The following is a 9710-nucleotide window of genomic DNA, read 5'->3' on the forward strand; positions in this document are numbered from 1 at the left end:
AGGGTTCTTCCACGTATACAACCTTCTCGATGTAGTAAACACAAATTTCATATCCTGCACCATACAAAATAATCGGTGGCCAGAGCGCTCTCAGCGGACTGAAGTCACTCTCAGAACTGTTCTACAAATTTGGACTCGTTTCCCGTCGGCACAAACGCGTTACTGTTTCTGGTCCAGACCTGCTTGCATGATCGCTTTTCTACACGTACCTCCATTCGGTAGCTCAGTTGGTAGAGCACTTGCCCGCGAAAGGCAATGGTCCCGAGTTCGAGTCTCGGTCGAGCACACAGTTTTAATCTGCCAGGAAGTTTCATATCAGCGCACACTCCGCTGCAGAGTGAAAATCTCATTCTGGAAACATCCCCCAGGCTGTGGCTAAGCCATGTCTCCGCAGTACCCTTTCTTTCAGGAGTGCTAGTTCTGCAAGTTTCGCAGAAGAGCTTCTGTAAAGTTTGGAAGGTAGGAGACGGAAACTGGCAGAAGTAAAGCTGTGAGTACCGGACGTGAGTCGTGCTTCGGTAGCTCAGTTGGTAGAGCACTTGCCCGCGAAAGGCAAAGGTCCCGAGTTCGAGTCTCGGTCGGCACACAGTTTTAATCTGCCAGGAAGTTTCATTCTAGATCTACTTCGAATACATATCCATTTTGACTATTGTTTGACATTTCACTTATTTTTGTACAATGAAAATTATTAGGTTCATCCATTTCAAATGCGTCATATGGTAAGTTTTCGCTCATAGCATAACCAGATAGCAGACAGCAGATTTCTGACCACCTAACAAATCAAAACGAAAATTTCTGTTCCGACACTGACAATGTTGAATGTTTACGGAAAAAGTTCAAGGCAATCGTAAAATGCGTTTTAGACAGGTACGTACCGAGTAAAACAGTGGATAGGGACGGGAAAAACCCACCGTGGTTCAACAACAAAGTTAGAAAACTACTGCGAAAGCAAAGAGAGCTTCACTGCAAGTTTAAACGCAACCAAAACCTCTCAGACAAACAAAACCTAAACGATGTCAAAGTTAGCGTAAGGAACGCTATGCGTGAAGCGTTCAGTGAATTCGAAAGTAAAATTCTATCTACCGACTTGACAGAAAATCCTAGGAAGTTCTGGTCTTACGTTAAATCAGTAAGTGGCTCGAAACAGCATATCCAGACACTCCGGGATGATGATGGCATTGAAAAAGAAAATGACAGGCGTAAAACTGAAATACTAAACACCTTTTTCCAAAGTTGTTTCAAAGAGGAAGACCGTACTGCAGTTCCTTCTCTAAATCCTCGCACAAACGAAAAAATGGCTGACATCGAAATAAGTGTCCAAGGAATAGAAAAGCAACTGGAATCACTTAACAGAGGAAAGTCCACTGGACCTGACTTGATACCAATTCGATTCTACACAGAGTACACGAAAGAACTTGCCCCCCTTCTAACAGCTGTGTACCAGAAGTCTCTAGAGGAACGGAAGGTTCCAAATGATTGGAAAAGAGCACAGGTAGACCCAGTCTTCAAGAAGGGTCTTCGAGCAGATGCGCGAAACTGTAGACCTATATCTCTGACGTCGAACTGTTGTAGAATTTTAGAACATGTTTTTTGCTCGCGTATCATGTCGTTTTTGGAAACCCAGAATCTACTCTGTAGGAATCAACATGGATTCCTGAAACAGCGATCGTGTGAGACCCAACTTGCTTTGTTTGTTCATGAGACCCAGAAAATATTAGATACAGGCTCCCAGGTAGATGCTATTTTCCTTGACTTCCGGAAGGCGTTCGATACAGTTTCTCACTGTCGCCTAATAAACAAAGTAACAACCTACGGAATATCAGACCAGCTGTGTGGCTGGATTGAAGAGTTTTTAGCAAACAAAACACAGCATGTTGTTCTCAATGGAGAGACGTCTACAGACGTTAAAGTAACCTCTGGCGTGCCACAGGGGGGTGTTATGGGACCATTGCTATTCACAATATATATAAATGATCTAGTAGATAGTGTCAGAAGTTCCATGCGGCTTTTTGCGGATGATGCTGTAGTATACAGAGAAGTCGCAGCATTAGAAAATTGCAGTGAAATGCAGGAAGTTCTGCAGCGGATAGGCAATTGATGCAGGGAGTGGCAACTGACCCTTAACATAGACAAATGTAATGTATTGTGAATACATAGAAAGAAGGATCCTTTGTTGTATGATTATATGATAGTGGAACAAACACTGGTACCAGTTACTTCTGTAAAATATCTGAGAGTATGCGTGCGGAACGATTTGAAGTGGAATGACCATATAAAATTAATTGTTGGTAAGGCGGCTGCCAGGTTGACATTCATTGGGAGAGTCCTTAGAAAATGTAGTCCATCAACAAAGGAGGTGGCTTACAAAACACTCGTTCGACCTACACTTCAGTATTGCTCATCAGTGTGGGATCCGTACCAGATCGGGTTGACAGAGGAGATAGAGAAGATCCAAAGAAGAGCGGCGCGTTTAGTCACAGGGTTATTTGGTAACGGTGATAGCGTTATGGAGATGTTTAGCAAACTCAAGTGGCAGACTCTGCAAGAGAGGCGCTCTGCATCGCGGTGTAGCTTGCTGTCCAGGTTTCGAGAGGGTGCGTTTCTGGATGAGGTATCGAATACATTGCTTCCGTCTACTTATACCTCCCGAGGAGATCACGAATGTAAAATTAGAGAGATTCGAGCGCGCATGGAGGCTTTCAGACAGTCGTTCTTCCCGCGAACCATACGCAACTGGAACAAAAAAGGGAGGTAATGACAGTGGCACATAAAGTGCCCTCCGCCACACACCGTTGGCTGGCTTGCCGAGTATAAATGTAGATGAATGTAGATGTAGACATACAAGTTGTTTACATCTAAATATGCTAGATAATTAGATATCTGTATAACTTCATAATCTGTTAAATATTTATTATTTGCTTTTACATATCTTTTACAACATTGTTATACACCTCATCTTATTCCTTTTTCAACTATTAGAAGCATATCATAATCATATAATAATTCAAGTTGTTGTTCAGTCATTTTCAACATTGAATCTCAAGTTAACCCTAGTGCTGTAAAATACCAAGAAGGATCTAGATCGTATGCTGTTATAAAAGTTTTTTCTAAAATTTTAAAAGACGCCAGGTAACGCTCGTACATCAGTTTTAAGATACAAATCATGATATTCACAAAGATTTTTCATATTGAATTTTTCCCAAACTAATTTCACATCACTTATGTCACAAGCATTCAATTTATTATAACATTCTTCTTTTGGTGGTAATTGTGTTTCTTCAAGTTTCTTCCAAGAATACATGTAATCATACGGATATACACTTTTTCTAATTCCTAGATGGAATAGTTCTGTTTTGAAAACTTCTTAATATTATTTAATTGATCTTTCTTCAAATTTGATGAAAGTTTGTCAAGTGAAGAAGCCATAAATTTAAATGTATCAACAAATCTTACTTTTAATTTTTTCGAATATTTACTAAAACAAAGGTAATTATTTTCATTATATGGTATTAGTTCTATTTCTTCTTTAGCATAACCAAGTTCTTTTACAAAAATATGTGAATCATAGCAAGATAAATTATGCATTTAAATAGGTACAAAATTACATTGTTGAAGTTTTAAATTTCAATTATTGCGCAATGGAGCAATGTATTTACCAGTTAGATGATCATGATGACGAATCTTTTTATTACTTTTTGTATAATGATGTTTACACAATGTACAAACTTTAAAATTAATATGTATTTTGCTTTCTTCAAATTTAATTGGTTTAATTTCTTAAATTTCAGAATAAATTCTTCCAATTTCTTCAACTTCCTGTTTTATATAACCAATAAATTTTTTATGGTATTTTGGTCCTCTATAAACATCAGGATCTTTGTACTGTCCATTCACGTATTTGATGTAGTAGCAAAATCCACTTGGTTCATGTTTTTTTATATTTCATTGTATATGGTTGTCAATTGTCCATCTTTAAAATTAAACTTTAAAAATTATTATTGGCTTTTATGTTCGTTTGCTTGTACTGAAGAATCTCTCCCAGAAGCCTCTTTTTAATCACAAAGGGCGATTCTTCCTCAAAGAACGGTAGATCAGTTAAGCACAGATTCATTTTACGTGCCAGCTCATAACCATCATGTTTCAGTAGTTACAAATGGAACCTTTTGCGTAAATTGATAATTTTTAAAATATATAGATGTTCCTTCACTTGGCAATTCCAACTTTTGTTTTTTAGTTAAACAGTTTGTTGTATGATTATCTTATTTTTCTTTACAATTGAATTGTAGTAAACGTAAATCACAAATAAATTTTACTTCAGTATGTTTGGTAATTTGACTTGATACAAGTCTAGATAAATTTTTTATGTAACAATAGTGTGAATTACCATTTTCCTAGAAATTGAGATACCCGATCGCTGGATAGAAGAGCAGTTACGATCGTTTAGTAGTGGAAAGACATCAGGATCAAATTAGTTGTTCTTGCTGTGTTCTTCAGCCCAGAGATAGGTTTGATGCAGCTCTCCATGCTACTCTATCCTGTGCAAGCTTCTTCATCTCCAAGTAACTACTTCACCCTACGTCAGTGACGGATAGAGAAAAAGCTAAACGAGAGGGCGCTAAAGATATCTTGAGGTATCTTTAGTTTTACCATAATAAAAAATAATGAATTCACATGCAAAGTTTAAGAAAGTTTTATTTAAACTGATTATACACATACACAAGACAATGTCACCTTATGATATAAAAAGTTATAATTGTCGTTCTCTTCCTTAAATGATGAATTCTATGCGCATATTCTTCCTGGCAAACTGGTTATCACATCGTCAATAGGACAACCAATGTCACGGTGAGTGTTCAACAGAGCTAAGCCATTAAGTCGATCCTCCTTCACTATCGACCACAGCCACGTCTTTGTACGACGCAATGTTGAAAAACTTCTTTCTACTGTAGCAGTATATGCAGGTAGGCAAGTAAATATTTTGTACAGTGTGTGCATAGCAGGTTAGTCAGATCTTGCATAACAGAATCACGATCGTTACTGCCGTTTGTGTTCGTTTGCTTGTACTGAAGAATCTCTCCCAGTATCCTCTCTTTAATCACAAAGGGTGATTCTTCTTCAAAGAACGGTAGATAAGTTAAGCACTGATTCAATTTACGTGCGAGCTCATTACCGTCATGTTTCAGTAGTTGTGAGGGTAAAAGTACGTTGAATTTTAAATGATAAACATTATCTTCAGCAGAACAGTCTCTCATGCCAGTCGTAACATGGTCCATAAAAACAGCTCTTTTCCAATATGTCATAGAAACGTAGCGAGATCACTAGAATGCCCGCGACTTTTCTCGTAACTATGTGTTAGCTATCTATGTGCCAGACATAAACCTATAAATTATGATGACGCGGACGCGTGTGCTACATAGGAAAGTACAACTACTCAATAACTCGGTTCAGTCGAGTCGACTGACGAAAGAAACAAGCGAACAGCGTGCGGCCCGGGTGGCAATGAGGGCGGCCTCCGCTAGGGATGGGGAGGGGTCCCTCATATGTATCCGGCACTGCCCTACATCCTTCTCAATCTGCTTCATGTTTTCATCTCTTGGACTCTCCCTCTACTATTTTTACTCTGCGCGCTGCCCTCCAATACTACATCGGTGATCCCTTGATGCCTCAGAACACGTCCTACCGACCGGTCCCTTCTTCAAATCAGGTAGTGCCACAAACTCTTCTTCTCCCCGATTCTATTCAGTATCTCCTCATTAGTTACGTGATCCACCCATCTAATCTTCAGCATTCTTCCATAGTACCACATTTCGAAAGCTTCTATTCTTTTCTTGTCTAAAGTATTTATCGTCCATGTTTCACATCCATACATGGCTACACTCCATACAAATACTTTTAGTAAAGACTTCCTGACGCTTAAATCTCTACTCGATGTTAACAAATTTCTCTTCTTCAGAAACGATTTCCTTGCCATTACCAGTCTACGTTTTATATCCTCTCTACTTCGACCAACATCAATTATTTTTCTCCCCAAATAGCAAAACTCATCTACTACTTTAACTATCTCATTTCCTAATCTAATGCCCTCAGCATTACCTGATTTAATTACACTACATTCCATTATTCTCGTTTTGCTTTTGTTGACGTGCATCTTATATCCTCGTTTCAAGACACTGTCCATTCCGTTCAACTGCTCTTCCAGCTCCTTTGCTGTCTCTGAAAGAATTAATTCCTACTCCAAATTATTCTTTTGTTTCCTTTACTGCTTGCTCAATATACAGATTGAATAACATCGGGGATAGGCTACAACCCTGTCTCACCCCCTTCCCAACCACTGCTTCCCTTTCATGCCCCTCGACTGTTACAACTGCCACCTGGTTTCTGTACAAATTGTAAATAGCCTTTCGCTCCCTGTATTTCACCCCTGCCACCTTCAGAATTTGAAAGAGAGTATTCCAGTCAACATTGTCAAAAGCTTTCTCTAAGTCTTCAAATGCTAGAAACGTAGATATGCCTTTCCTTAATCTTTCTTGTAAGATAAGTCGTAGGGTCAGTATTGCCTCACGTGTTCCAGCATTTCTACGGAATCCAAACTGATCTTCCACGAGGTCGGCTTCTATCAGTTTTTCCATTTGTTTGTAAAGAATTTGTGTCATTAATTTGCTGCCTTGACTTATTAAGCGGGTAGTTTGGTAATTTTCACACCTATCATCGCCTGCTTTCTTTGAGATTCGAATTATTATTTATTCTTGAAGTTTCAGGGTATTTCGCCTGTCACATACATCTTGCTCACCAGATGATAGAGTTTTGTTAAAGATTGCTTCCCTAAGGCTATTAGTAATTTTAATGGAATGTTGTCTATTCCCGGGCCTTGTATCGACTTAGGTCTTTCAGTGCTTTGTCAAATTCTTCACGCAGTATTATATCTCCCATTTCATCTTCATCTACGTCCTCTTCCATTTCCATAATATTGCCCTGAAGCACATCTCCCTTGTATAGACCCTCTGTATAAGCCTTCCATCTTCCTGCTCTCCGTTCTTTCCTTGGAACTGGTTTTCCATCTGAGATCTTGATATTCACACAAGTGGTTTTCTTTTCTCTAAAGGTCTCTTTAATTTTCCTGTAGGCAGTATCCATCTTACCCCTAGTGATATATGCCTCTACGTCCTTAAATTTGTCCTCTGTCCATCCCTACGTAGCCGTTTTGCACTTCCTGTCGATCTCATTGTTGAGACGTTTGTATTCCTTTTTGCCTGCTTCATTTACTGCATTTTTATATTTCTCCTTTCATCAATTACATTCAATATGTCTTCTGTTACCCAAGTATTTTTGCTATCTTTCGCCTTTTTACCTACGTGATCCTCTGCTGCTTTCACGATTTCATCTCTCAAAGCTACCCAGTTTTCTTCTTCTGTATTTGTTTCTCTTGATGCTGTCAATCGTTCCATAATGTTCGCTCTGAAACTCTGTACAACCTCTGGTTCTTTCAGTTTATCCAGGCCCCATCTCCTTAAATTCCCACCTTTTGCAGTTTCTTCAGTTTTAATCTACAGTTCATAACCAATAGATTGTGGTCGGAGCCCACATTTGCCCCTGGAAATGTATTATAATTTAAAACCTGGTTCCTAAATCTCTGTCTTAGCATTATATAATCTATCTGAAATCTTTCAGTGTCTCCAGGCTTCTTCCACGTATACAACCTTCTTTCATGATTCTTAAACGACGTGCTAGCTATGATTAAGTTATGGTCTGTGCAAAATTCTACCAGGCGCCTTCCTCTTTCATTCCTTACCCACATTCCATATTGACCTATTACTTTTCCTTCTCTTCCTTTTCCAACTATCAAATTCTAGTCCCCCATGAGTATTAAGTTTTCGTCTCCCTTCACTATCTGAATAATTTCTTTTATCTCATCATACATATCTTCAATTAGTTGAGATACCTGTAATATTTTACAAAGATTGTGCGAAGAAAAGCTTGCTCCCCTTCTAGCAGCTGTTTATCGTAGATCGCTGGAGCATTGAAGGGTACCTTGCAACTGGAGAAAAGCGCAGAACATCCCCAGTTTCACGAAGAGTCGTAGTAAACTTGCACATAATTACAGGCCTATATTGCTGACGTCAGTCTATCGTAGAATTGTTGAAATTGTTTTGGGCTCACGTATTATGAAATTTTTTCAGAACGAGTATCTTCTCTATAGAAATCATCACGGATTCCGCAAACAGAGGTCTTGCGAAACTCAGCTCGGTCTCTTCATCCATGAGATCAATAGAGCAGTAAACAACGGAGCTCAGGTTGATGCCGTGTTCCTTGACTTCAGGAAGGCATTTAACACTGTCCCGCACTGAGGTTTAGTGAAAAACATACGAACTTATCGAGTATACGACCAAATTTGCGACTGGATTCAAGCCTTCTTTACATATACAACTCAACACTTCGCTCTTAACGGAACAAAATCGACAGATGTAAATGTAATTTCCGGACTACCCCAGGGTAGTGTGACAAAACCGTTACTGTTTACAGTGTATATAAATGATCTAGTAGACTGCGTCGGATGCTCTTCAAGACTCTTGGCAGATGAAGTGGTTATCCGTAAGAAGTTAGCTCCATCAGAAAACTGCAAAATGACCTGCAGAGGACTAATGAACGATGCTGCCTCTGGTAGTTGACAGTGAAGGTAAATGAATGTCACATACTGCGCATATATAGGAAAAGAAATCCAGTACTGTTCAGGTGTACTATCGATGACAAATTTCTGGTAACAAAATACACTCCTGGAAATTGAAATAAGAACACCGTGAATTCATTGTCCCAGGAAGGGAAAAACTTTATTGACACATTCCTGGGGTCAGATACATCACATGATCACACTGACAGAACCACAGGCACATAGACACAGGCAACAGAGCATGCACAATGTCGGAACTAGTACAGTGTATATCCACTTTTCGCAGCAATGCAGGCTGCTATTCTCCCATGGAGACGATCGTAGAGATGCTGGATGTAGTCCTGTGGAACGGCTTGCCATGCCATTTCCACCTGGCGCCTCAGTTGGACCAGGGTTCGTGCTGGACGTGCAGACCGCGTGAGACGACGTTTCATCCAGTCCCAAACATGCTCAATGGGGGACAGATCCGGAGATCTTGCTGGCCAGGGTAGTTGACTAACACCTTCTAGAGCACGTTGGGTGGCACGGGATACATGCGGACGTGCATTGTCCTGTTGGAACAGCAAGTTCCCTTGCCGGTCTAGGAATGGTAGAACGATGGGTTCGATGACGGTTTGGATGTACGGTGCACTATTCAGTGTCCCCTCGACGATCACCAGAGGTGTACGGCCAGTGTAGGAGATCGCTCCCCACACCATGATGCCGGGTGTTGGCCCTGTGTGCCTCGGCCGTATGCAGTCCTGATTGTGGCGCTCACCTGCACGGCGCAAAACACGCATACGACCATCATTGGCACCAAGGCAGAAGCGACTCTCATCGCTGAAGACGACACGATTCCATTCGTCCCTCCATTCACGCCTGTCGCGACACCACTGGAGGCGGGCTGCACGATGTTGTGGCGTGAGCGGAAGACGGCCTAACGGTGTGCGGGGCCGTAGCCTAGCTTCATGGAGACGGTTGCGAATGGTCGTCGCCGATACCCCAGGAGCAACAGTGTCCCTAATTTGCTGGGAAGTGGCGGTGCGGTCCCCTACGGCACTGCGTA

At 40.6% G+C, this 9710-nt stretch overlaps 1 non-coding gene across 1 annotated transcript; it reads left to right on the top strand.

Moving 5' to 3' along the window:
• The first annotated feature begins 510 nt into the window (after positions 1-510).
• On the top strand, positions 511-586 carry Trnas-cga (transfer RNA serine (anticodon CGA)). The gene has a single exon. It is a non-coding gene; the product is annotated as a tRNA-Ser (tRNA).
• The last annotated feature ends 9124 nt before the right edge of the window (positions 587-9710 follow it).

The sequence above is a fragment of the Schistocerca gregaria genome, chromosome X (genome assembly GCF_023897955.1).
Source record: "Schistocerca gregaria isolate iqSchGreg1 chromosome X, iqSchGreg1.2, whole genome shotgun sequence".
Taxonomy (NCBI): Eukaryota; Metazoa; Arthropoda; class Insecta; order Orthoptera; family Acrididae; genus Schistocerca; species Schistocerca gregaria.